This window comes from Saccopteryx bilineata, chromosome X, assembly GCF_036850765.1.
Source record: "Saccopteryx bilineata isolate mSacBil1 chromosome X, mSacBil1_pri_phased_curated, whole genome shotgun sequence".
In the NCBI taxonomy this organism is placed as follows: domain Eukaryota; kingdom Metazoa; phylum Chordata; class Mammalia; order Chiroptera; family Emballonuridae; genus Saccopteryx; species Saccopteryx bilineata.
Window position 1 is genome coordinate 122,584,609 of NC_089502.1, and position 24,046 is coordinate 122,608,654.

At 36.4% G+C, this 24,046-nt stretch overlaps 1 protein-coding gene and 1 non-coding gene across 2 annotated transcripts in view; both read right to left on the reverse strand.

The window, feature by feature from the left end:
• Positions 1–24,046, reverse strand: part of IL1RAPL1 (interleukin 1 receptor accessory protein like 1) — a 1,416,727-nt gene that overhangs the window by 81,184 nt on the left and 1,311,497 nt on the right. The gene's annotated exons all lie outside the window — the stretch shown is intronic.
• Positions 12,391–12,553, reverse strand: LOC136317887 (U1 spliceosomal RNA). Its single transcript, XR_010727905.1, has one exon. It is a non-coding gene; the product is annotated as a U1 spliceosomal RNA (small nuclear RNA).

A 24,046-nucleotide genomic window follows, 5' to 3' on the forward strand; every position in this document is an offset into this window, starting at 1 on the left:
ACTAACAATGGACATCCTTTGATGTGCACAAAAACATTGCAGAACAACTGGTTGCTAGGCTGAAGTTACATCTATTATGTATCTTATAGTTTTACTAAAGCTTATGAGAAGGGAGTACTATACCTCTAGATAATTTGGTGTTTTATCAGTTTTTGATTCTCAATATTTAGAATGACAATCTTTGTGGAGACCTGTGAAGAAGTGTTTGGTGGAAAACACTTGCTGAAATTTTTCAACAACCTGTACACTTTTAAGTGAGTATAAAATTAATGGGAAAGTAACCAGATGGATATTTACATAAAGGGGTCACGTAACAAAAGATAGCTGAAGTACAGAAATCTCTGTTGGGGCTACTTTTCACCCCAAATTCCCCAGTTGCTGCATCACTCACAAAGGACTCCATCTCAAAGAGTTCATCTTTTGAAATTTTTTTTCTGGGAGCTCAACACAGTGGTAAAAGCCATAAATTTTGTAAACAACAGGGGTTGAAATTCTTATTCTTTAAACATACTGGTATCAAAATGGCAAGTGACCTTAAAAACCTGTTTATTGTTCACTTGTATGAACAATAAAAATTCTGCAGGGCAGAATTTTCAAACTCCATAAAGAATTGTTAATTGTTTTCATGATGAACAAACAAACAACCATTCACCCAATCTGTATTCCTTTCCTTCTAGGCAGATGGCCAAATAATATTATCAGCCTTCCTTGCAGTTAAATGCAGCCATATGACTGAATTATGACCAGTAAAAGGGAGGCAGAAGTGATCAATCAAACTTCCAAGCCTGACCTATTTATTCCTCTTTCATAAAAACTCACTCATTTCTTTGATTTCCAACCTGGATTTCAACACTGAGGGTGAATTTGGAAGCCATTTGTTGAATGGGACAGATTCCCTATGTTCCTGGGTCCCTAAATGACTGCATAGGATAGAGCAATCCATCAATAGTAATCTCTGCCACTGATGGGCTCTATTTCATGTCATCCCAAAATAAACTTTTATTATATTAAGCTCTTGAGATTTATAATATTTTCTGTATTAGAACAGTTATCATTATCTAAACTAATACAGTAAGAAAGAGTGGATACCCAGATAAGAATAATAAGAATTTTCTCCCAAATTGAGTCCTCTTGTGATAATTGTAAGGCGAAGCTATACATATTTTTATTACGCATCATAAAATGACTACAGTGAAAATAAATATTGAATTTTAGGTGAAAAGTTCATGGGGATTATAAGTTGTTTGGGATTCTCAGTTGATTGACAAGTTAAAAATCACATATTTAATTATAAATATAGAACTTCAGCTGTCATTTTTTTTTCTTTTATTCTTCCCTGAGGCAATAAAGAAGATTGATCAGTGTATTAGAGATCCTTTAAATCCATCACTGGACACAGGTGACTTGACCCCTTAAAAGAGGATGAACATATTTAAATATCTACCAATAGTCTGAAAATTTTGTTCTTTCCCACCTATAGGCATTACTTTTGGTATCTTTGTTCAGAAATTTTCTGACTGAGTGCAACGCAATTGAAAAACAAAAAGAATATTTTGCTTTTATTATACTCATAGTTATATAACTCTGTTGAATCAAAATATTCCAACACCTCATCAGAGAAGTACTGAAATGTGTGTCAGCTCAATTTTTTTAAATCAAGAGGTTTAAATTGGATCTTATTAACAGAACAAGAATAAACTTCCAAGGTAGATTATTTAAAAAAAAAATAGCTTTGGCACTGGTCGGTGGCTCAGTGAATAGAGCATTGGCCTGGTGTATGAATGTCCTGGGTTTGATTCCAGGTCAGAGCACACAGGAGAAGCACCACCTGCTTTTTCCTCCTTCCTCTCCTTCTTCTCTCCCTCTTCCCCTCCCAAAGCCAGTGGCTTGATTGGTTCAAGCATGGCCCTGGGTGCTGAAGATAGCTTCATTGGCACGTATCAGTCTCAGGCATTAAAAATAGCTCAGTACTTGAGCATTGGCCTAGATGGGGTTTGCCTGATGGATCCGGGTGAGGGTGCATGCTGGAGACTACCTTACTAGTTTTCCTCCTCTCACACACACAAAAAAAGCCCAAATTTACTTCACTGTAAGGTATGCTTATGTGGAAAGTTGAAGAAACACAGCTATATGTTATCTTCAGCATTAAGTTATTATGCAAATAGTTCAAAATACAATTTTTATAACATTAATGCTTTAAGCAAAAACAGTTGAATGATATTAAAAACATATTTTTCCAAAAAGTTACAATTTTTCTGTTCTTAAAATTTGAGAAGGTAATCTGTAGTGATTTTACTTTAATAATTTTTTATGTTTTTATGAGTGGGACTTGCAAGGCCTGATTAGACTATTTTAATAGCTAAAGATTTAGTGCTGGAGCACTTTTTTATTTTTATTTTTTTTTAGTGAGAGGAGGAGAGGCAGAGACAGACTCCTGCATGTGCCCCAACTGGGGTCCACCTGGAAAGCCCACTAGGAAACGATGCTCTGCCCATCTGGGGCCCTTGCTCCTTTGCAATTGGAGCCATTTTATAATGCTTGAGGCAGAGGCCATGGAGACAGTCCTCAGTACCCGAGGCCAACTGGCTCTAATGAGCCAAGGCTGCAGGAGAGGAGGAGCTGCAGGAGGGAAAGAGAAGAGGAAGAGAGAGAGCAAGAGAGAGAGAGAGAGAGAGCAAGAGAGAGAGAGAGAGAGAGAGAGAAGTGAGAGGGGGAGGAGTGAAGAAGCAGATGTTTGCTTCTCCTGTGTGCTCTAACAGGGAATTGAACCTGGGACTTCCACATGCTGGGCTGACACTCTATGACTGAGCCAACTGGCTAGGGCTTAGAAGCATTTTTAATATACGAGTAAAATATAGATTATGGGATAGCAGAAATATTCATTGCAGAAAGGAAATTCCTAATCATTAATTGGGATCAGTTATATAAGGGAATTCTAAGTATTCTAATGAGAAACATGCTTTTATAATTTTGCTTAAGGCACACTCAACTAAAGATATAAAATGAGAAATGTAAATCATCAAAACAGTAAGTGCATAAAAATGAGATTTCAATAAAGACTTCATACAAATTTTATTTCACAGTTTATATTTTTAATGATAAGGCTTCTGCAACACAATTACATCACAAACTGTAATTTTCAACTTAACTCTGGTTTCTAATTCTTATGAGGTCTACTCCATGTTATAGCTAACTCTTGTTTTATTTTTATCTAAATTGTATTCTGGAAATGGTAACTAATGAAAATGATTATAGTTGTTTGAGTCAGAAGTTGTCATCTAGATTTATTTAATATTTTTAACATTTAACATAGTCTAGTGTTATTAGCAGTGACTCCACAATTATCAATCTTTCTTTCTTTATTTTTTAATAATTTTATTTTTTTAATGGGGTGACATCAATAAATCAGGGTACATATATTCAAAGAAAACATGTCCAGGTTATCTTGTTCTTCAATTATGTTGCATACCCATCACCCAAAGTCAGATTGTCCTCTGTCACCTTCTATCTAGTTTTCTTTGTGCCCCTCCCCCTCCCCTTGCCCTCTCCCTCTCCCCACTCCCCCCGTAACCACCAAACTCTTATCAATGTCTCTTAGTCTCACTTTTATGTCCCACCTACATATGGAATAATGCAGTTCCTGTTTTTTTCTGATTTACTTATTTCACTTCGTATAATGTTATCAAGATCCCACCATTTTGCTGTAATGATCCGATGTCATCATTTCTTATGGCTGAGTTTGTATTCCATAGTGTATATGTGCCACATCTTCTTTATCCAGTCATCTATCGACGGGCTTTTTGGTTGTTTCCATGTCCTGGCCACTGTGAACAATGCTGCAATGAACATGGGGCTGCATGTGTCTTTACGTATCAATGTTTCTGAGTTTTGGGGGTATAAACCCAGTAGAGGGATTGCTGGGTCATAAGGTAGTTCTATTTTTAGTTTTTTGAGGAACCACCATATTTTCTTCCATAATGGTTGTACTACTTTACATTCCCACCAACAGTGAATGAGGCTTCCTTTTTCTCCACAGCCTCTCCAACTTTTGCTATTACCTGTTTTGTTAATAATAGCTAATCTAACAGGTGTGAGGTGGTATCTCATTGCAGTTTTGATTTGCATTTCTCTAATAACTAAAGAAGATGAGCATCTTTTCATATATCTGTTGGTCATTTGTATTTCTTTCTGAGAGAAGTTTCTGTTTATGTCCTCTTCCCATTTTTTTATTGGATTGTTTGTTTGTTTGTTGTTGAGTTTTATGAGTTCTTTGTATATTTTGGATATTAGGCCCTTATCTAAGCAGTTGTTTGAAAATATCATTTCCCATTTAGTTGGCTGTCTGTTTATTTTGTTATCAGTTTCTCTTGCTGAGCAAAAGCTTCTTAGTCTGATGTAGTCCCATTCATTAATTTTTGCCTTCACTTCTCTTGCCTTTGGAGTCAAGTTCATAAAATGCTCTTTAAAACCCAGGTCCATGAGTTTAGTACCTATGTCTTCTTCTATGTACTTTATCGTTTCAGGTCTTATGTTTAGATCTTTAATCCATTCTGAGTTAATTTTAATACAGGGGGACAAACTGTAGTCCAGTTTCATTCTTTTGCATGTGGCTTTCTAGTTTTCCCAGCACTATTTATTGAAGAGGCTTTCTTTTCTCCATTGTTTGTTGTTGGCCCCTTTATCAAAAATTATTTGAATATATATATGTGGTTTTATTTCTGGATTTTCTATTCTGTTCCATTGGTCTGAGTGTCTATTTTTCTGCCAATACCATGCTGTTTTGATTGTCGTGGCCCTATAATATAGTTTGAAGTCAGATATTGTAATGCCCCCAGCTTCATTCTTTTTCTTTAGGATTGCTTTGACTATTCGGGGTTTTTTATAATTCCATATAAATCTGATGATTTTTTGCTCCATTTCTTTAAAAAATGTCATTGGAAGTTTGATGGGAATTGCATTAAATTTGTATATTGCTTTGGGTAACAATTATCATTCTTAAGGATTCTCAATAATTTTGCCTGACCAGGAGGTAGTGTAGTGGGTAGAGCATCAGACTGGGACACAGAAGAGTCAGATTCGAAACCCCGAGGTTGCCAGCTTGAGCATGAGCTCATCTGGCTTGAGCACAGGCTCACCAGTTTGAGTGCAGGGTCACTGGTTTGAACGTGGGATTATAGACATGACCCCATGGTCACTGGCTTGAGCCCAAAGGTCACTGGCTTGAGTGCAAGGTTGCTGGTTTGAGCAAAGGGTCACTCACTCTGCTGTAGCCCCTTGGTCAAGGCATATATAAGAAAGCGATCAATGAACAACTAACTAAGGAGCTGAAACGAAGAATTGATGCTTCTCATCTCTCTCCATTCCTGTCTGTCTGTCCCTCTCTCTGACTCTCTCTCTGCTTCTGTAAAAAAAAAATATATATATATATAAATATTTTCAATAATTTAATATGAAATTCTGACTATCAGTAATATTTTTACCTAACTTGGTAAGAATTCAATACCAAAAGAAATCTTTTTTTTTCTTCCCAAAGTTATTAGTGAGTTTCACCCTCTAATCATCTTCATTAAGGGAAATTTTATATGATCAAAACCTCTGGAATAGAGAAAGCAGAAAGACCATGGGGCAGAACACACCCACAGAGTAGGAGGTTCTGTAAGCCAGAGATAAAAAGGTTTGCTGATTGCTTGCTTCCAGTTAGCATGCATAACTAAATAAATTATGGTGCTTTAGGAAGAAATAACAACATTCAAAAATTAGGAGAAAAATCTTCCAAAGTTCTTGCTTTTTCTTTCATTGTATAAAAAGGCTCTTGTCAGGAGTCACTTAGTAAAAGCTACAATTGAGTTTATCTCCTTTGGACGTTCTATTAACTAAATCATAAGGATACAATTGCTTTACATGTTTAATTTTCCATGTGCAAATTTTTATTTAGAACTCTATGACAATGTAACTATTATTTCTTTGAAAATTGCTTAATATAGAATGCCTCAGCTGTCTTTATACAAAAATAAATCTTTTAAGAATTCATAAAAATAGTATAGAATAAATATTACTTGTAAAAGATCATCCCCCCTAAATAAAAATCATATAACAAATCATTTGGCATTGAACTATCTATTGTGGATGCTTAAATTTTTATTATTATATGTTGCAATGTTTTAAACGATTTTGTACGCTTTAACATTTTAGTGATTTATAGAGTTAATCTAGGTGCCAGGCACAACTCTTGGTTCTTGGGATATTTAAATCAACAAAGCAAAACTCTCAGCCCCCATGGGACTTATACCCTAGTGTAGGATGATAAGGAATGGGCAAAAATTATATATTTTGTCAAAAGTGACCAGATATATAGGATAAAGAAGAAAAGTATTACCCAGGAATTCTGGCAGTAGGATGAGTTTGCCTTTTTAAATAGGGGGTCAAGATGGGATGCACTGAATGGATGACATTTGAGAAAAAGCTTGGAAGAGGTGAGGGAGTCAGCCATGTGGATATGTCATGGAAGAGCAATGCAGGCAGAGGAGCAGTGAGTACAAAGTCCTAGGAAGGGAGAGTGCCGGGCATGTTAGAAGAACAGCAAGGAGACCGAGGGTGGTGGTGGAGGTGCCCAGTGTTACTGTTGTCCTGTTAGGAACACCAGTGACCCTCCAGGTCCCCCAGAGTCTGCAGGAAGCACTGTGCATCATCCTGCTTTCTGTGAGCTGGTGGGCAGACATGCTTCTTTTTATCCTACTAAGTCTACATTTATAAGTTGCCTTTTTCCCCTGGGTTTTTTTTAAGCAAACACTATATAAATTTGTAAATCCTTACTCACAGAAAAAAAACAAAAAAAAAAAAAGGACGTCAGAGAGGGGCAGAGATGTGGTCATACAGTGGATGGAGTGTTTACCTGGGTAGGGCCTTGTAGGCCATTGCAAGGACTGTTGCATACAATGTGAAACCAGGAGTTTTTGAACAGATGGATAATGAGAAGTGCTTCATACCAGGGTAATAACATTTGAGGAAGTGAGAAGTGTTCAGATTTTGGGAAATATTCAAGTTAGAGCCATCAGAATACTCTGCTAGGTTGGATGTGAAGAGTGAGAAAACAAAAGGTCAAAGATGATTTCAACATTTGGCCTGAGCAGTTGAGGACTGAAGTTACTGTCTCTGAGATATCAGAGACCGTGGGTACTGGCCTGTATGGAAAGACCAGAAGCTCAGTTTTGCAAATGTGGAGTTTGAGGTGTCCGTTCTAGTGGAGATGGGTAGGTGGTCAGATATGCAACTGTGGAGAATTATCAGGACTAGGTTTATACACTTAGGAATCACTGGCATATAGATCATCCACAGAATGAGAGTAGAGAAGTCCTGGGGCTTTGCAATATTAGGGCCTCAGGGGGGCAAAAGTAATCATAAAAAAAGTGACTGTCCAGAGAGGTGAGAGAGAAACCCAGAGGTTCAGGTATCATGAAAGCCAGGGAAAAAGGTGTATCACAGAGAATGAGTGTGAGTGTTACACTCAGGCCATGTGAGATGAGAATGGTGCAAGAGCTATTAAAGTGGACAACATGGAAGGCATGGAAAATCACAAATATGAGTTACCTGATACATGTTATACATCATATATTCTGTATAGAAAATAAGCTTGAAGGGAGTGAAAAATAGGCTTTGTCTCTAATGAATAGAATAACCTTGAATTATATACTAAATGGGTACAACACTACTCTTCATCATGAGATCAGGCATTATTTTTAATATCCTTAACTGTTTCTGAGAAATGTGTTTCTACCAAATTCCTGCAATTAGATAAGTGGCTAAAAATGTTTCTGAAAAACAGGGTGACGATTGAGAAAGAAAAAGGATGGTTATCATTCTATAATCTATCTTGTTTATTTAAATAAAGATAGAGTTATCTTATCAATGTTGCAGAGTATAACATGATTGTGTCTACAATGCAGTATTTAATTAGAAAATGTTAATTAAACAATCAATGAACAACTAAGGTGCCTCAACTATGAGTTGATGCTTCTCCTCTCTCTCCCTTCCTGCGTGTCTGTCCCTCTCTTTCTCTCCCTCTCCCTCTCCGTCTCTCTCTCTCTCTCTCTCTCTCTCTCTCTCTCTCTATCACACACACACACACACACACACACACACACACACACACAAAAGAGAAAATGTTAATTTTCATTCTTTAATTCAATCTTGCATCTAAAACGAAATGAAACAAAACAAAACAGTTCTAAAGTTCAAGCATACAAGTATGCAACTTGAAGTTTGATGCAGGTTATATCCTGTGTTGCTATATTATGGCAGAAGTTTGATTTGAAATTTGAATTCATAGAAGGGTATAGTAAGAAGCTAAAATTTCTTCCCCATTGACAAATGGTACTCAAAAAGCTGCTTTGGTCCAGTCTTAAATAGAACAGGAGCCTTAAGGGAATTTGTTGTAAAATTGTCTACTGAAAGTCCACAGGATTGCTCTTTGGATACATGGAAAATGGAAGAGGCAGAGTACAAATGCACTCTTAAATTATGCCAAGACAGGAAAAGATTCAGAGCAAGTCTACTACTATGATATTTATGCTTTTTATAGTGGCCAATGTATTTCCTTCTCCCTGTTAAAAATGTCACAATGTTTTTCTCTTGGGTCTGGACTTCATATTGCAAATTTCTTTCTGAAGCTAATTTTTATGACAGAATTGCAAAGTCCTGAAAGCAAAATTTAGGCTTAAAATGCCTACAGCTCCATAGCTAAAACAGTGCTAATGATAAGAACATGAACATAAGGCTGTGCTCCGTAGCCAATGAATTTCCCTATCCTAATAGGATGAACATTATAAAACAAGGAATATAATCAGGTTCATTATATCAATAAGACAAGGAATAGGAATGCAATGTTACAAGTTCAGTACATTAGGTTTCCACTAGGTGTTTATGTTTAGCAACATTTAGGAAGGAAATGACAGTCAAAGCATATATACTTTGAAGAATGAATAAATATGTGGCTTCACTTTACAGAAAATTTTATCAAATTTACTTTTGTTTTAATATTCTATCATCCTGGTCTAGTTACTTGATTTAAAACCCCTGTAAAATGTTTAATAATTATTATTTTTCATCAGGGCAGCAGATGCTACTGCAGAAGCCCTCACAAACACAAATCTTCAAATGTGATATTTTAATTCATGATCTACTGATTTTAGTTCTTGAAATAATAAAATATAGCCCCAAATGATTGACTATAACATATATTTTTTTGATATTATCATCTCAATTTTATTTTATTTTTATTGAATTTATTGGGGTGATATTGGTTAATAAAATTATATAGGTTTCAGATATACAATTCTATAATATATCATCTATACATTGTACTATGTTGGTGGGAATGCAGACTGGTGCAGCCACTGTGGAAAGCAGTATGGAGTTACTAAAACAAATTAAAAAAGGAACTGTCTTACGATCCAGCAATTTAACTTCTGGAAATATATCTAAAGAAACCCAAAACACTTATACAAAAGAATATATGCACCTCTGTGTTCACTGTAGCCAAGATCTAGAAATAGCCTAAGTGTCCATCAGTGGATGAGTAGATTAAAAAGCTGCGGTACATTTACACAAAAGAATATTACTAGGCTGTAACAGATTCTGGAATATGGAATATGTTTAGATTTATGTTGCTGAATTAATATAGTTTTAAGTTATGTTAATTAAAATTAATGTTTAGAACTATGCCAAGCATTAATGTAGAGTGGTGGTTTAGCAATCTAGGTCAGGAAGCTAAATCCAGTTTGTTGCCTGTTTTTGTAAATAAAGTTTTATTGAGCCATGCCCATTCATTTACATAATGTCTAAGACTGCTTTTTCTTTTGCACCACAAAGCCAGAGTTGAGTAGTTGTGAAAGACACTACAGGATGTGGTCTTTAAAGCCTAAAAGATTTGCTCCCTGGTTTGTTACAGAAAGTGTTGGTTGGCCCTTGACGTAGATTACATTAGTCCTCCCTTGTCCACAGTTTCATTTTCTGCAGTTTCAGTTATCAGTGGTCAACCACAGTCTGAAAACATTAAATAGAAAATTCTAGAAATAAACAATTCATAAGTTTTAAACTGAACACTGTTCTGAGTTCCTAGCAATTTAGATATGTCATAGAGGAGCTGTAAGGTGTATGTATATGTAGGGAAAAACAGGATATATAAAGTTTGGCACTATATACAGTTTCAGGAATCCACTGAGCGTCTTGGAAGGTATCGCCTATGGATAAGGGTATTTTCTTCACAACTCTTGATGTTAGTACTAGTATTGTTCCATTATATAAAAGAAGAATTATTGAAGCTCAGAAGAATTAAATAAACAGCCCAAGATTACAAACTAGAAAATAGCAGACCCAAAATCTGAATCCAGAACTAGTTCCCAAATGTATGATCTTAACTACCACATTATAGTGCCTCCCAATAATCTCTGAAGGTCACCATGTTAGCAGAAGTCAGAGCGTAGAGAACACTTGTATTCAGAAAACCAGGATGATCCTAGATATACTTAAGCAACATTTTACTTTTCAGGTTCAAAGACATATGATGGATATAGACAATTTCTTGATAAGCAACTTCAACTCCCTTAGAGAAAAAATTGAGTCTACTTGTTTTCAATGCTATACAAATGAAACAATCTATCATCAGTTGTATTATATATATGATATATTAGTAGAGCACACATAACTTCTATAAGAATTCCCCTCTATGGAATCACTTATTTCTCACAGTACATTATGTAGGTATTTCAGAGCTTGGATGCCTCAGGTTCAGATTACTTGATTGAATCACCAAGTAGTTGGTGCTAGAGTAAATATTTAAACCCAGTCAGATCTCTTCTTACCCAGTCTTTGCTTTGCACATATAAAAAGAATAAATCATTCATGTTAAATTCTGATCAATAAAATATTACTGTCTAATAATATGAACCAGAAATTTCTGAAGGCCAAGAATGAGAATGGTACAGAATCAAAAAGAAGAAAGAATGACAGGAGTTAATAGCAGAAAGCAAATCAATTGCTGAAAGTCTTATTATGGCAAAATGAGTGCTCTTATTTTTTTCTAAAGGCCCTGTCTTGACAGAGCTGAATTCCCAGAATATTCTTTCCTTAGCTCTCAGCTGATGACTCCAAAATAAAGCAGCCTCTTTCTGGCTCCACACAGCTTAAAACTGAGATTCATGGACATAGACAAAAGTCAAGTGGTTACCTGGGGGAGGGGGTCTGCAAGAAGGGGGTCAGTAAAAGGGGATAAATATACAGTGACAGAAAAAGATGTGACTTTGGAGGATGGCTACACAACACAATCAAATACAATAGGGATGTTTAACTGAAACCTATGTGTTCTAATTGACCAATGTCACCACATTAAATTAAATTTCTTTCTTTATTTTGGTGACAGAGACAGAGAGAGACAGAGACAGGGACAGATAGGGACAGACAGACAGGAAGGGAGAGAGATGAGAAACATTAATTCTTCATTGCAGGACCTTAGTTGTTCATTGATTGCTTTCTCATATGTGCCTTGACTGGGGGCTACAGCAGACCTAGTGACCCCTTGCTCAAGCCAGCAGCCTTGGGTTCAAGCCAGCAACCTTGGGCTTAAGCTGGTGAGCCTTGTTCAAACAGATGAGCCTGCGCTCAAGCCGGTGACCTTGGGACTTTGAACCTGGGTCCTCCACGTCCCAGTCCAATGCTCTATCCACTGCACCACTGCCTATTAAGGCTGAATTAAATTTCTAATTAAAAAAAGTTTCAAGACAGATTTTAAAAGAATTAAACATCACATTCAAGAATTCCTTTAATGTTCAAATGTTCAGGAGCATGGCAACAATATTACATGAGTGAAATATATCTGTATTTCTCCCACACATGCAGTATTTAATTTGAAAAGATTGCTAAAGACTCTAATGCCTTCTACAACTGGTACACTGCTAATAAAATATTTTCTGATTTCATTTCATTGGTAAAAGCCATAAAATGGTGGGCAGATAAAAAAAAAACAGACTGTGGATTCAATCAATTTAGTGGCCTGGCCTCTGACAGGTTTTCTGGATGGTCTCAGCCTTACTTATGATCAATTAACCCTCACTTTTGTTTTACCTTAGGCTGTGGGCTGTCATGAGTATCCAACAACCGGAATTGAATTGTGGAATTGCCTCAAGGAACCCTCTAGATTCATGGGCTGTTGACTGGGCAGGAGAACAATGTATGTAAGAGGGAGAACTCAAATGCCAGGAGAACCAAGGGAAAGTGCTGGAGAATGCTTTGAGAAGAAAGAGGGGCAACCCCCCCCCCAACAGTAAGGGAAATTAAACCTGAACTCATGCAAATATCTACTCTTGTGTGTGTGTGTGTGTGTGTGTGTATGTGTGTGAGGGGAGAACGTGAATATAGTCCCCCACTACCATAAATTATGCAGTCAAGTTTCCCACATATTGGAAATCACAGGGGTCAGCACATCTGGAGTGCAATGGATAAGCCTCGCCCTGGGACAACCACCTTTGTGTTCATGGTATCTCCCCTCCCAGGTAAGTATTCAAATATCTATTCTTGAATGGTTGTTGAAAGCATCTCTCAACTCTGTTATACACAATGATCCTGTTGGTGACCATGATTCATAGCGGAACATTAAACATACAATTTTAATAGTAGATTCCAGTATAAAATGAACTTTTTTATAAAGGTAACTTCTAAACAAGAAAACAAAGGGTTATTGCGGTGTCTCCTGAAAAACTCTTTCAACAAAAAGAGATATTTGTCCTTTTTTTATTATTCTTTTTGATGACGTTTAAAGGAAAAAGATCAGGCACAGAATTTCCCATAAAAAGGGAAATCTGATAGAACAAAGTGATGATTGAAAGCTTCAATTCATTCATAAAACATCTAAATGAACTGATTTTACTCAGAAAGAAAATTTTTTACTCTAGTTAAAGTTTAACTTTTGACATAAAATAAAAACATGAAATAGATGTTGTCATAAAATGAACATAACAATTCATTCAACTTGCCATATCCACTTAAATACCTCATTTTATTACTCCTGTTTAGCTTGAGTTGCATATTGCACATAGTTCCTCTAGAGGATGTGCTTCATGATCATTATAAGGATTCTTTTTAATATATCTCAGTGAAAAAAACAACAGCAAACTTGACTTCTTTTAAATATCTCAGTGAAAAACAACAACAACAAACTTTTGGTATATTGCATGCAAAACAAAGGAAGAAATCTACCCTGGGATAAAAGAGAATCATTAATTATATAAGCCATTTTTTTTTTTGCTAAGATTCTAACATAAGAAAAGGTAGCTATACTCTGAAATTAAAATCTTGAACAAAAATATGGCTACAAAGATATGTACTTGTCCACCTTTTAGATGCACATGTATATGTGCATATGTGATATCATATCATATACTCACTTTTAAAGTATAAGGAAGGAAGAGAAATATTGAAAGCACCTGTCATTCTATCTGCTCTGTTATAAAAAGTATGGCTAAAATATTTGAATGGATGAAGTTTTGAAAACTTCATTGTGGTAATAACTTAATTTTCTAAATTTATTACAGGCATATCAACCATTCCAGCTTTGCAATTGAATGGAATAAAGTGAGCTCTTTGAAGAGCCAAATTATACTGCAGAATGAAACTAAGAATGGTGTACCAATCTCATGAGGAAAGAGAGGCTCTTAGGCACGAAAGTATTAATTTTATATATTTTTAGCACTATGTTACTTGTCATCTTGGTATCCAAGTTTGGCAGGAAGTAACAGAACACTCACCATACAGAAATAGTATTAATGTTGCCAGAAAAATACTGTTTAAAATAATTATTAATGATTTTGAGTCATTGCATTAATCAGAGTTAATAATAAAAAGTACATAGAAAAAAAGCACTTGACTATTTCTAAATAAAAATAAACCTACTTCATAATATTTTAAAGAAGGAAATAGCTATTTTCAAAAAAGAACAGAAATACATTCTGATTCTGAACATCTTCTATGCAAATAATATTTTGGTGAATACCCTTCTAAGCATCACTCTACAGGTATAGACTCTTACGAAACATTATGACTTTTTAAAAATTAAAATGTTACTTTTAAAATTCTCATGAAATGAAATTGATTTATTTCTTTTGGTGTACAGTTATACACGTGTTATGATGTATATTGATACATGTAATCACCATGACAAATAGGTTACAGAAGAGTTTCTTCACCGTAACATTTCCCTTATACAGTATTATCCTTTTGGAATGCCATTCTTCCTTTATTCCGAATCCCAGGAAACCACTGTTCTGTTCTCATAACTATAGTTTGTCTTTTCAGAATGCCATATAAATGGGATTATACAGTTTATGACCTTCTAGGACTGGACTCTTTCTCTCAGTACGCTAATGTCTTTGAGATCTATCCAAGTTAGTGTATCAATAGTTTGTTCCTTTTTATGTTACATATATGGACATGACATGTCACCCTTTATTTATCCAGTTACTCAATGAAGACCATTTAGGCTACCTCCAATTTTTGGCCATTATAAATAATGCTGTCATAAAATTTCAGATTTTTGTGTGAATGTAAGTTTTCATTTTTCATAGTAAAACCTCTGGAGTGGATCTGCCAAGCCAAATGGTAAGCATATGGTTAACTGTGTGAGACATGATATATTTTAAACATTAAATCAAAACAATGATAGAATACTAAAAGAACAAACAGAAGTACTCTTCTGGCCTGACCAGGTGGCAGGCACAGTGGATAGAGTGTCAGACTGGGACATCGAGGACCCAGGTTCAAAACCCCGAGGTTGCTGCTTTAGCGAGGGCTCATCTGGTTTGAGCAAGGCTCACCAGCTTGAGCCCCAGGTCACTGGCTCGAGCAAAGGGTCACTCAGTCTGCTGTAGCCCCCACCCCAGTCAGGACACATGTGGGAAAGCAATCAATGAACATAAGGTGCCACAACAAAGAATTGATTCTTCTCATCTCTCTCCTTTTCTGTTTGTCTGTCCCTATCTGTTTCTGTCTCTGTCACAAAAAGTACTCTTTTGTAACTGATACATCTTTATGCCATTGTTAAGAAGTGAAATTCTAGAAGCTGACAGAAAAACAACACAGTTGCCTTTCATTCAGAAAGAAAAAAAAAACATTTCCCCTTATTACTTATCTAATAAAGAGGATCAGGATTGTCAATAACACAAAACTGAGGATGATTATTTCAGAGTTCTTCTCATTGTCACAAAGGCATCTTCATCCTCATTAAGAATGTGAAAAGTGCCCTGGTCAGATGTCTCGGTTGGTTAGAGCATTGTCCTGAAGCATAGAGGTTGCTGGTCCGATCCCTGGTGAGGCCACATACAGGAACAGATTGATGTTTCTCTCTCTCTCTCTCTCTCTCTCTCTCTCTCCCTCCTTTCAAATCAATAAAATAAACATTAAAAAACAATGTGAGAAGCTAAATAATGGATTGGGAAAAAGAAGGTGGATTCAGACAATCTGCCTCATTTTCCTTCATACTAATATTTCAAAAATACTATTCTTGCATTAAATGCAAAAATGAACAGCAAACACGATCCTCTTAAGTGCATATAAACACAGTAGGCTAAGATTGAAGGGATTGAAGGGTAAACAGTTTCTAAGAAAGAAACTAAAGTGAAGGAGAGGAAAAATGGGAAGGAGAGCTCCCTGAGTTGTGTTTGTTAGGCAAAAAAGTGTGAAAATCGCTATAAAAGGGATAGAGAAAATGACTGTCAAGTTGGTTAGACTCAGGGTTGTATAAAGTCCATCATGAGACAGGGTATCAATGAGACACTTTAAATTATGTCTTTTATGTCATAGCTTTCAGTACCATATCTTCCTGCAATTATTACTCCCAAGAAAGAATTCCATGCCTATTACCTGGCTTAACCAATTATGGCAATTCTGATAAAGAAACTATAATGAAACATGAGTTTTAGTCACTTGTTTGTTTCAGGAAAATTAACTAGTACTTAACTATACACCAGGCACTTTTCTAGGCACAGTGGATACAGTGCTGATCAATAATAGACAAACATGTGTGTCCTCTTGGATCTGACATTTTCCTTTTAAGTCAAAGTGATTCATAACTAGACATTTGTGGTTTTCCCATGATTGTTTGGTTTAAGTCTTACACTAAAATTGTAAGGTGTAAAAATTTATTCAAAAAGTATTGAAACAGTTTTGACTTGTTTAAATAATTTTGAAAATCAGAGCTGAGTTGGGTCCTCATTAGACATTTATCACTGCAAGAACTTGCCAATTAGCTTACATTCTACTCATTTCACAGGTTAATGATTCAGATTTCTGAGATAAGAATATGTGTGTATGAATATGCAAATGCCTGTTTGTTTTTCTGTATCTAGTGTTTTCTTAGTGATTATACAGTCATTATATCCTTTTTCTAGGTTAACATAATAATTTGTTAATTATTCGTTTCAGTCGAATGTTAGTGAAAATGGAGTGATTAAAAAGGTTTACTTCCTTATTTTGTATTTGTATTCATATTGTAACCCTTCTATAAGATAGTTCCTATTGATGCTAATTTGTCCATAATTTGTCATATTTCCTAGGGATAAACAAGATGGAATGCTGATCCTTTGGCAATGCTATTCACTAAGTGGTTCCATGCTATTAGCAGTACAGGCAGGGCTCATTTCAGATTTCAATTTAAGAAGGCATGTGCAAAAGTCAATCTCCACTCATTTTGCCCAAATTAAGAATGAAAGGCAGATGCCAGGCTATGCTTCCAGCCAATATGTAGTCCTGATCCAGCAAATAGAAATTTTTGAAGAGGAGAATATATGCATAGTTGTACTTGTGACATTGATTTGCAGGCCTCTTTTATTCCTGGAATAAGATAACATAAACCAAACAACAGACAAATGAAACAAAACCCTTGCCAATATGAAGCCAAAAAATTGCAGTGCAACAGATAGCACAGATGTTAGAAACTTTCCACCATTATTTGAGAACAAAGCTGGGGCTCTGGTTGTTGAAATGATTAAAAGTCTCCCTCTGTGGTGATTTGGAAAGGAATCTGAGGCTCTTGAAGCAGGCTGCTTTGTGATTTGCAAAGAGATGGGTGTACGATTATTTACCGAGATAATCTGTGAACTGGGATCTCTTTGAGCAATTAAACCACATTTATTTTTAACAAGAAGTATGGGGCTGTTTCTTCTTAGCTTAAGTACATTGAGATAAGCTTAATTTTTCCTGATTAGCTACCCATTTCTGGTGCCAAATTTGTTGATGTTTTCAATTATTTTGTAAAAGACTAGAAGGCAGAACTGGGCCTTGTTTATTTCTGGATCATTTGGTCTAGTATATTGCACCATATATAGTGGGTGCTAAAACATATTAAGTAGTTTGTTAGTGGAGGATTCTGATTCAAGAATCAGGAGTCAAAATATAAAGACCACTTATCATGAGTTGTTAGTCTACTTAGCCTCTCTGTGCTCTATGCAGCTTATTAGTTGTTGTTTTCTCAGCTTACTTTCCTTTACTGGCATTTTCCTGGGCTGTTTGCTCTTCTTTCTGCTAATATTTTCTACTTCCTGAAAGTAAAAATAAGGACCATGGAAGAGTGTTCTCTGTACAGTTCATTCTTTAGGTGCAGTCATTTTCAATTACATGACTGGATCCTTAGACATCTTTCAGAGGAGCCCCACCCTGATTTTGGCAAGTATTACACTAGCGTTACTGTTATTGGATAAAGCATACTGTTGTTCACTTCCTGAAATATACAGAAGACAACAGATTTTGGAAAACAAATTGTATCTCTACATGATGAACTAGAGATATGGCCTAAAGAAACTTTAAACTCTGCCATCAGAACTCCCTTGAAGTTTTAAAGTTTCCCTTTTGAGTACTAGTGATAGCAAACAAGAAGTCAGATCATTAATACATGAGGCCTATTACATGTCTATTATTGCACTGGGAACATTACAGCAGTCATTTAATCTTTACAAGACTACGGTTCATATTAGTATTCACATTTTGATCATCAAAGTTATTTAACATGTCTAAGTCACACAGTTGCATAACCAAACAGGGCAAAACTAGCTCTGAGTTGGACTTGGTTAATATCTGCTTTCTCTATCATTCCTTTCTTCCTTGAGATAATAAAAGTATCAGATCATATCTATACTATCTAATTACCACAGAGTTCTTTCTAAGCTTTTCCCACTATCCTATCCTGCCCCCTTTCTAAAGATAATGGATTTATCGCTGAAATAAACAACTGAAACTTACAGATTTGTGGCTAGGAGATTTTTTAGGTGGCATGTTGTGCTGTGTTTGTCTATTGTAAAATTCTAGACCCTTCCAAATTGGATTTCTAATGGTTCTGAGGGTAATGGTTCCCCAACTTTAGTATACATGAAAATCATCAGAGCAGATTCATTTGTTTTGGCCTCATCCTCAAAGACTGTTAAGACTGTAGCAGGTTCTGGAATGAATTTTTGTAACAAGAAGCTCACAGCAAGCTGTTGAAGAAAGCCTTCAGATCACTTGGTGATAGAGGTTGTAGGGTCTTAAAATATGTACAGTTTGTTTAAATGTATGTATTTACAAGGCAATTTGCCTACATTTCTAAAATAACCAGTTTTCTGAGTATATAACCATTATAAAACAATGATTCTATCAAAGAAGGATTTCTAGAAATCACTCTAGAGGCAATAAAAGATAGCTAGAAAAAAACTGATTCACACCACCGGGAGGCAGTATGTCCAAGGCATTCACACCATAAACAAGAATCTAACCAGATACTTTTTTAAGAATTGGATATTTAAAAAACCATGTGTGTATGTATATGTTAGGGAACCAGGGGTGGTAAGTGTTGTAGCTATTACACCAATTTACAAATACGAACAAACAAAAACCCTTAAAATTATACTCTCTTTAAGAGAAAGAAAAAAATGTAAGAAATGCATTTTATCAAAAGAGTCAATTTTTAAAAAATTAACCACCCCGAGTCAATGATAAATACTAACGTTAAATTTTTAGAGGGTGGAAATTGGAATTCATAAGATAGTCAACCCAGCTATCTTAGCAGGACATCTTTCACTATTTATATTGCCAGAAGAGTCTTTGTAAAATTGTTTGCCAAAGTGAATCAATAGTTTATTGTGAATGAAGCAATGGAATGTATTTTAGTAAAAGCTAGAGTTGAAATGTCTGAGCATTTGTTTTCAATCTGAATCTATAAATGCTTGGCAAGAGATCATTCCTCTTATGTAAGCACCTTCATCTTATCATTTCTGTCAGTACTGCGATTTCCCAAAAACCACTTCAAGGATCTCAGGAATGCTAATATTATTTGATGTGGTCCAGATAATTCAGCATGATCTTGTGGAAGAAAATCTGGAAGTTTCACACTTTCATTTTGGGTAGCTGAAGAGATGAGTATGGGAGGCGAGAATGTCTTAGAATGAATGAATAAAATAAAGGATATTTTTCTTATTTTAAAGATTAGATATTTATAATCTTAGAGCATATCTTTTCCTACTAAAACTACAAAAATTCATGAAATACTTCATTGCCTTGTTAAAAATGGCAGAGAGAGGGAAGGTCTATAAGTGGCCCGAGTGGGAGTATAATTCTAATTTGCTAAGGATTTAGAATAGGGAATTCTCACCCAGGCAGTAAAATACTCAGACAAGAATAACCAAGGTTTTACCAGCCAAGGGTAATTTCAGAGAATTTACTCAACTGAGGAAATCTTGAGGAGAATATGAGTGTCACAAACCTGGAACACAGAGATGATAGAAAATACATTCAATTGAAAGAAAATTAATTGGAGGGAAACAGTGAAGCAGAGGAATAGCCATTTAGGACTAAATTTTGTACCTTGCTCTTATGAGATGTTTGGTTAATATTATACAGGAAAACAGCTTTGACATAAAAGACCACTGCAACATAAAGCTCAGATTGGACAGGCACTAACTGGTAACCTCTCACTATCTACTTCTAGTTTTATCCATATTGATTTGTGAAAAAGACAGCTATATCATAAGAGAAGCAGGGAATGGACCCATTGCTGACATTGTTACCCTAATTAGTGTTAAAGTAACAGGAAAACAGACCAGGCTCTAGAAACCTCACCACTGGAGCCTACCAATGGTAGATATTTATGAGCACACCACCTGAGAACCAAGTCGAACCAGAGCAATAATCACTCATTGGTGATTACAGATGTTGAAGTAGAATCAATTTCCTGGTATTTATTTACATACAATATAAAAAAACAGACAGCCTATCAAAAAGGTAGTCTTTGGCATGCTATGCCAATTAGTGGCATGGAGCAGGGGAGCTTGTAAAGTTCATTCATATGGTTTGGGATGCTGTTGTCTTCTTAGCTCTCAAGCCCATGACTGCTTGCTTCCACTCCAGTCATATTGCATCATCAAAGGTAACCTACCTTGGTTATGACCAAAGGGCTCTGTTATCCATCTTAATTAGTGAGAGAAAGAAAGGAAGCAGAAATAAGTGCACGTGCTATTTCACATTGTTACTTTTCCATTCTTTCTCCCATTCTTTATTTTAAATTAGAAACTCTTCTCTCAGCCAATATGAAGTAGAACTAGAATTCTTGTTTTGATAACAACATACAACTGAGATGGGTGTTTTGTGATGAAGGCCCTGAATCTACTCTGACCTAGTTTGAGCGTCTGAAATAATGTTGGGCTGTGCTGTGTAGGCACATAGAAGTCAATCGTAGGAAAACAGCCCTATGAGGTAAAAAGGAGAGATTGTTAGCTGCACCTGACAATTACTTACTCAGTCAGAAAAAGAAATGGTGAAATAATTTACAGGCAAGACATGCTAGGTGCTTGCTGACAACAGATAACCCAGAACTTGCTACAACTTCCTTCTTATGTAAGGCAGGATATTTATAGGTTTAGTGCTGAAAAGCTACCTGACATACATTCCTCCTGAGGAATGTTCTGCTCTGAAGAAATTTAGGATACACCAAATTAATGTCATAGATAACCAGGTCAAATGAACAACCATGAATCTGAGAAGGGGCTAAAAGACACTATCAATGCTCATTCTCTTTATAGACCTAACCTATAAAAGATTTAGTGCTTGATATGTGTTCTTCTTTTAGCCTATGATTGCACAAATGGGAAGAAATCGGCAAGGAAAAAAAATGTCAACTTTAATCACTTGCAAAAAGGACTGTATTTCAAATTACCACAAATTATCAGATACCTATGGAGAAAAAACAAAAATGACAGGAATCCCTTTGCTTCAACTAAACTAAAATATTCCCCTTGTAATGGTTAGATGGGCTGAACTGGGGTGTGTGGCAAGGTATAAAAGCCACTGACACTTTGACGCAAGACAACATTGCCACCACACAGGTAAAATATATAGTTCTTTAGATGAAAGATGGAGTATCACTGTCTACAGTGCCTCAGAGGACATTTTTGTCATTGAGTGGCTGTGTTGTATATCAAAGGGACTCTTGTTGATACTGAATACGACACTCTCATCTGTTTCCATTGGTTCAGAAAACATGTTGTGGAAAGCAGATAATGATCCGCTAAAGATGGCAACATTTTAACCTCCAGATCCTATGAATTTGTTACCTAACATGATAAAAGGGGCTTTGCAGATGTGACAAAGGTTATGGACCTTGAGGTGGGAGATTATTGTGATGGGCTCATACTAACCACATGAGTTCTTTTTTTTTTTTTTTTTTTTTTTTTGACAGAGACAGGGAGAGAATCAGAGAGTGGCAGTTAGGGACAGAAAGACAGGAAGGGAGAGAAATGAAAAGCAAAAGTTCTTCATTGTGGCACCTTAGTTGTTTATAGATTGTTTTTTTTGTATGTGCCTTGACTGGGGGATATAGCAGAGTAAGAGATCTCTTGCTAAAGCCAGTGACCTTGGGCTTCAAGCCAGTGACCTTTGGGCTCAAGCCAGTGACCTTTGGGCTCAAGCCAGTGACCATGCAGTCATGTCTGTGATCCTATATTTAAGCCAGCAACTGCGCACTCAAGCTGGTGAGCCTGTGTTCAAGTCAGCGACCTCAGGGTTTCGAACCTGGGTCCTCTGCATCTCAGTCTGATGCTCTATCCATTGCACTACCACCTGGTCAGGCACCACATGAGTTCTTAAAAGCAAAGAATCTTTATTCCTGTAGTGAGAGAGATACCATGAAGGGAGAAGGGTCAGAGAGATGAGCTGTTGCTAGCTTTGAAGATCAAGAAAGCGGCCACATATCAAAGAATGTAAGCAGCCTCTAGAACCTGGAAAAGGCAAGGAAATTGAATCTCCTCTAGAGTTTTCAAAAGGGATTCAGCCCTACTGACACCTTGGTTTTATCCCACTGAGACCCATGTCACACTTCTAAACTGCTGAACTGTAAGATGACAAATTTGTATTATTTTAAGGCTCTGAATGTGTGGCAATTTGTTACCGCAGCAATAGGAATCTAATATAATATAGTCTAAATTTAGAAAAATCTCCAATCTGTGTTTCTAGTATTCTGGTTTTGCCTATTTTTTTTACTTTCTTCTTGGTTATAGAATATCAAGCTACAGATAGTTCTCAGTAACTTGTCAATTAAACAGGATAATCATCTTGAGTCTGAGATGTGAGATCCCATGGTTCAATCTGGCAAATAGGGCAGGTGGCGACAGGCAGGAAACCGTCTCTTAATACCTCCCCCATCCATATTTTGCTGTAGTACACTGGAAAAAGGCAAGTCTAGAATTCAAAGAGACCCCACTTTAAAGTCCTGACTGTGTTACTTATTTCCAGCATTATATGAGTCATATTATTTAATATTTGGAAAATTCAGTTTTGTCATCTGTAAAAATATGTAACAAAATCTAATTTTCAGAATAGTAATGAAGAATACATAAGATAATCTATGCAAAATACATAGCATGGAGTCCTGCATACATTGTATTACACATAGTAGGTTGTAACTATTTTGAAACAACAGCAGCTCTCTAGGATGAGGCAGAACGTGGGGAAAATGACCTGGAGACCGAGGGAAAATTATAGACAGATAGGTGGCAAGACACAGTTTCTAAGACAATTCTTTTTCAAGCCACAATTTGGTCTTATGCTTGACATTGATCATTGAGAAGAATCCAAAGTTAGGTAGTGGCTTCTGATGGGGCAAATGAGACAGAGTACTAGAAAAATTATGCTATGTTTCCTGGAGAATCAGCCAAGCAGAGAGGTCATCAGTAAAGCAATAAAGTAGCACCACCATCAGAATACAAGGAGAAGAAAAGTCTCTGTCCATAGGGAATTATGATGAATATGAGCCAGGATAACATAAAAAGAGTAAGAAGAGGTTTCCTGTAAAGTGGAAAACATGGAGTCTATTGGAGCTATGACTTGGGAGGGAGAGTAGATTTGTCAGTTTAGCATATGCATCCAATGCCCCATAACTAATGTTAAGCCTTTTACTGAATGGGAAGAACCATAGCAGCCTAGGTACTCTCAGCTTCAATCACGATCTTCTAGAGGGGACCATCACTCTCCACCCCATATATGGGAAGTTGAGAGACTCCAAAGCAGCAGAAAAAATGTAAAAACTGAACATAATCATTAAAAAATTATTTCCCCCCTTATTTCCAAGTGAGAGGAGGTGAGATAGAGCAACAGACTCCTGCATGTGCCATGACCAGAATCCACCCAGCAACCCCTGTCTAGGGCAAAGCTTTGCCCATCTGGAGCCATGCTCGCAACTGAGCTATTTTTAGTGCTTTGAGGCAGAAACTCCACAGAGCCATCCTCAGCACCCAGGGTGGATGTGTTCCAACCAATCAAGCCATGGCTGTGGGAAGAGAAGAGAAAGAGAGAGAGAAAAGAAGAAGGGGGAAGGGTAGAGAAGCAGATGGTCACTTTTCCTGTGTGCCCTGACCCAGAATCCAACCCAGGACGTCCACAGGCTGAGCCAATGCTCTACCACTGAACTGGCCAGGGTCCAAAACTCTTATTTTCCTCCTTTTTGTACCTTTTGCCTCTTATTTACCTGTTTCTCTGTAACTGG